We start from the raw sequence: 5,937 nt of genomic DNA, 5'->3' as shown, positions 1-5,937 counted from the left end.
GATTCCCGGGCTCTCCAACCCATCCCAATACCAACCCAAGCCACCATTTGGTCTAACTTATAACTAGGTCCAATTTCAATCTAAATTGAAGCAACGAAGATGTTTGTGGCATCAAGGCGAAACTCTCTGTCAAGCCCAATCAAGACCACACCTCTTGGGACAATGTATGGATCAAAATCCCTAAAACTAGCCTCAAGTTTGGACTTTTTTTGAAAAAAAATGAACTCACTATGCTCATTGAACTGTATAAATATGTATGTCTGGCTTAGATGAAGCTACAAGAACAAATATCAAGTGATTTGATTGAGAATCGAGCGAGATCTTAGGGTTTGATCATGGATGATTCTCAGTTCATTGTACCATGATGATAATGAATGGATGTTTTCCATTTTCATTTTTTAGCAACAAACGTTATAGATTAGATCAGACCACATAATCACAGAGGAAAAATGCTTCAAATTGGTGCCACCTCAACTACCCACATGAAAGCACACCCAACCGGAAGATGTCGTGTTGGAGTTCAGAGAGTCCAATGGATGACGTGACGCCGCGTGGATAAGTAGGAAATTCTAGTTTTTTTAATTAAATAAATCTTGAAAATTAAATAAAACTTCAATTATTCATAACTTGGTATAAAAAAATCATAAAAAAAAATAAAAATACCTTCGAACTCAATGAAGAGGGGAAAATAATAAAAATAGAATTAAAAATAAATAAATCATATTTAATTTTTAATTAATTAAAAACTCAAAAAAATATTTTAATTATTAAAAATTAAATATAAACCATAAAAATATGAAAATGTCAGAGACTTTTCCCTCTACACTTAGGAATATTTCCTGATTTTTTCAAGGTTAGGGGATCTCCCTATCATTGAAATGATTAATTTCTTAATAAATTTTTAATTATTTTGAAAGATAATTATAATAAATCAGAAAATTGAAAGCACACTTTTTGAGTATAAAATATCTGTGTAATTGCGGGTCGGGTCACATTTCAACATTTATATTAGCAGAAATGTCAGACACTGCATCCAAAAATTATTTGTTGGGGCACGTATGGATATTAGTGAAAGTGGATATCAAACTATGGACTATGAGACAAGTGAAGACTTAATTGGATTAGAAGGTGGTGAAGGTCATAGTGTACCACAATGCGAAACCGAGGTGGCATTACCAGGTCAAAATATATTACACAAAGAATCAATATTTAATACATATATTCTTGACTCGATGAGGGAGAATAATGAGTATGTGAATCAAATTAGTTCATCTGAGGAGCAAAACACGGTTGAGAATTGTGATGCTCCATCCAGTTAGTTATTAATATCTAAAGAAGAAGCAATTTTAGATGAGCTCGAAGATGGGATGCTATTTTCTAATAAATAAAAGTTTCAATGTGTATTAAATGGATGACAGATTGTTAAAAATATTGATTATCGAAAGGCCTCATCTAATAAAATTTAATAACATACAATATGTGCAATGCAATAACTAAATACATCCATGTCATTAGCGACTACATGCTTCAAAAAATAGTCACTAAGGGGTGTGTGAAAGAACTCTTTAGTTGGACCATGACATATGTGTACATGTTCAATTATGTTGAACAGTCATCAAAATTATACCTTAAAATTTATTTTTCATTACATATATGTTATTTTACAACAACAATATGATTTAAAGCCAAAAGAAATTATTACAAGTATAAAATCCAAATTTAATGCCTGAATTACATATATTAAAGCTTGGGATGCAAGGAAAAATAAAATAAAATTAATTTTTGAGATTTATGAAGTTTCTTATTGTCATTTTTTTTGTTTGAAGGAAGTTGTGCTTATAGTGAAACATGGATCTCTATACATAGCAACAATGCACACTTTCAAGAAATTCTTTGGGCATTGGAGCCAAACATACATAGATGGAAATTGTGTTGACCAATATTTAATGTTGATGGGACATTTCTATTGGAAAAATATACAAGAACTCTACTAGCTGTCGTAAGTATTAATGGAAATGGTGGCAACATCTTTCTAGTGTTCGCAGCGGTTAAGTCTAAAAATAATGAGTTTAATCTGAATAATATAAAGGAAAGAAAATAGAAAAGATCAGCATGTAGCAGTAAGTGAATCTCAGTTCAACATGTTTAACATGAAAAATGCATTAAAAAGATCTACTATATCGCAACATGAGGTTCCATATACAATCTAGAGCAGCAAGAAATACTAATCCAATACGTCAAAATAAAAAGTAAATACATTAGTATTTCAACGACAGTGGTGAAAACTAAAAGTAGAAAATTGATAATCTAATTCTAATAGCATACAATCAAGCAATTCACACACAACCCTAACATCCGCAATCAACATCAAACAATCTAATCCACACAAATAATGAACACAACACACTACAAATAGTCACGGCTCAAGAAGAAACTAATGCATATGTACCTAAGGTTGCCTCCTAAGAAGCGTTTGGTTTAACGTCGTCAGCCTGACGAATAAGGATTCCTCTCATATCAAAATTTTAATACAGTAATCCATGATTAATCACCAATTTTTTACTGATTTGGGAATTTCTACTAAATCTTCTAATTTCAAATTTTCTTGCGACTTATTCTTCTTAGCTCTATAATAATCATCTTGAGAGAATGAGATGATTGATTCATATTAATTTTTCAAATGAATCTTTATAAATCCAATATTATCCCAATGATTTTATCTATTTGTATATTAATGTCTTCCTTCAAATTTATAAGAAATGGATCCCTATAAGAGAGTTCAGGGTCTCCTAAATTTTGGGTCGGATTCTCCCTAGGTTTTTCATATTCTTTAGGAATTTCTTCAATAGATCTTTTAGTCTCCTCTTCCTCTTTTATCAACTCAACATTCTTTTGAACAATATCATCTAATTCTCTTACAGACCTTAATTTTATTGCTTTCAATCGCTTACTATTATTCTCCTTAGGATTCACCTCGGTGCTACTAGGAAGAATCCCTTGAGGATGATTGATGAGTGAGTTAACAATTTTCCCTAGTTGGTTTTCTATATTCCTAATTGCAACCCCTTGGCTTTGTAGTTGGCTCTCCATTTGAAGAATAACCTCTTGTAATAATAACTTTTTCTTTTTAAGCTATGGGTCCAAGAGGAAAAGAAGGTCTAAAGTTAGAATTACCCTGGTTACTCTATATACCATTATGATTAACTTGATTATTTCCCCATGGTTGGTTTCCTCCTCCATAATTATTATTTCAGTTAAAGGTGTGATGATTCTTCTAGCTTGGGTTGTAATTCTTGGAATATGGGTTATTTGAGTGATTGTTTATTGCATAGAAAGTTCCAAAAAGGTTAGTACCAATCAAATCTATAAATGAATTTTCCTCAATGAATGGAGGTCGTTGAAGTTGACTTATTCCTTATTGGTCAAACTTTCTTGCAATAGCTGCTACTTGAGAATTTAAAAAAGTTAGCACATCTATTTTATGAATAATTACTACCTTCTTGGGGTTTACTCTTTTGGAGGGCCATAGAAAGTTGTTGTGGTAATTTCCTCTTTAAGAGAATAAGCCTCATCCAATGGTTTCTACATAAGTGAATCACCAGCGGAAGCGTCGATGATTGCTCTTAAAGATCCGACTAATCCATAATATAATGTTTGAATAATAAGCCAATCAGATAATGCGTGATGTGAACACTTCCGAAGAAGTTCTTTAAATCATTCCTAAGCCTGATAAATTGGTTCACCTTCATGTTGAAAGAATGACATGACATCATTCCTCAACTTAGCGGTTTTAGATGGTGGAAAATACTTAGCTAGAAATTTCTAGGCTAAATCCCCCCACATTTTAATTGAACTTGATGCTAATGAATTAAGCCACATTTTGGCTTCGTCCCCCAGGGAAAAGGGAAAAGTCTAACAACATCAATGGAGACATCATTATACCTGAATGTGGTGCAAAGTTTTAAGAATCTAGCTAAATATAAGTTAGGACCTTCTAACGGGATCATCCAAATTGATTATCTTGCACCATTAGAATACCATTAGAATAATTCTAGGCTTAAGTTCGAAAGTATTAGTCTCCACAGTCGATGTTTGTATACTTAAGTGGAGGGTTTGCATAATTCCTTAAAGGTTTATTAACATTGTGATCATGAACTGAATTTTTGTTTTTTTGTTGATCGGTACAATAGATTCTTTTAGTCTTTTCTAATTTTTAATCTTCCTAAAAGTTATCTTTAGTTTTGAGTAGTATGGTTCAAGGTCAGTAGCTTCAGAACTACACATTCAACTCTAAAAACTTAGCTAATAGGATACATATTAAGCACTTCAAGCACTCACAAATATTTCTGTATCTTGCATTTTCTTTAAATTTAACACAGAATAATTAAACACACTAGGTAATAACACTACAATTTTTAAATCTAAGTCTTTTAGATTCAACTGAAATCCTCTTAAAAGATTATTTACCTTTGCTTTCCAGGTAACGACGCAAGAAACTTTATCCACCCACATTGTTCCTATGTCACAATGATGTAAGTCCTGGCATTCTCACCAGAAATTTGATCCACTCCTTAGTAAATTGATTAAGGGTTCGTTTGGGGCAGCTTATGCGTTTCAGGATAAGCTGCTTATCCTGAAATGTGGCCCGGGGGCGTGCCGTGGGGGGCGGCCCGCGGCCTGCGTTTAGTGTAAAAGCCCAAACGTAGTTTTGGATAAGCTAGCAAAAAGCACGAACTAAATGGTATGGCGGCGTTTTGAAAACTCTGCCCGCACTTATAAGCTGCCCCAAACGGACCGTAAGTCCTTAAAATTAAATATTCTTATACACTGGAGTTTCTCATACAAGTATACATATCATTTTAGTAATACTGGTATTTATAGAGTCCGGATATGGATCCCACAAGGAAAATGGTAATAACTCTAATCAAAGAAGTTCTAGTCTACTACAATAGGATCTTAGTTTGGAATGTAATTTAAAGTGGTCTTTCTAACAACTACTTCTAAATTATTGTGTTAAGTTATAAAGGCTAGTTCAAACTATTCTAACTATTCTAACTAGGTTGGTGGATATCAAGATATGAAAGGTACCAATCTCTTGTCAGTACATATATGGATATGTAGGATAAGATACTAAGAATCTAATGTGGCTAGTGACAATAGGAGCATATATGCAGGTTTCCCTCTTCCAAATGTGTAACTAAGTTTGGTTTAACTCAGGACGTGTTTCTCTCTATCACCCTAGAAACTTCTAAGTTAAATCCCCTCAAAACTTATCTCCCTATTTAATTGCATTGACCTATGGACTACTTTTCCTTCACCCATAAGTTCAATGTGATTTTTCCTAGTTGATAAAGCAATAGTCCTCCCAGTTCGTTATGGTTCGCAATAAGTTTTAACACACTAATTGGCCATATTGATTAGTACATGAAGCTTGAAATAAAAAGCATCACATTAGGATTATAAGATCGATTCTATAAGTATCTTTGCATTCTACATAACCTACACATGCATCACAAGAGAAATGTAAGGGAAATCTACTCACTAAGCATGAATAAGAATATAGAAATCATCATTAAATCACAAAATGAATCCACTAAGTATGTGTCACAACCAATTACAAAATAAATGTAAAAGAAATACTTAGGGTCCATTTGGGACTGCGGTCCCCCTGCGTTCCGGCCACGAGACACGAAGTTTTACTGTTTGGTTCAGCATTCTGCGTGCGGCGGGACACGAATCTGCCGAAATGCCCATCGCGGGTCAAACCCCGCAACCCGCATTTGTGGGGATAGGTTCATAGCGCTCGACCATAATGCCCCTCCCAATCTTCGGAACGAGCGCTTCGCTCAAAAAGGAGGATGCAAAGTTACCTTTTTCCATGGTTTCAGGTAGGAGTAGAGCGAAAGATAGAGAAAGATGGGAGTTTCAGGTCACTGT

The sequence above is a fragment of the Phalaenopsis equestris genome, unplaced genomic scaffold, assembly GCF_001263595.1.
Source record: "Phalaenopsis equestris unplaced genomic scaffold, ASM126359v1 Scaffold211642, whole genome shotgun sequence".
NCBI classification, from domain to species: domain Eukaryota; kingdom Viridiplantae; phylum Streptophyta; class Magnoliopsida; order Asparagales; family Orchidaceae; genus Phalaenopsis; species Phalaenopsis equestris.
The sequence above is the reverse complement of the archived record's forward strand: the minus strand, read 5'-3'. Positions refer to the sequence as shown.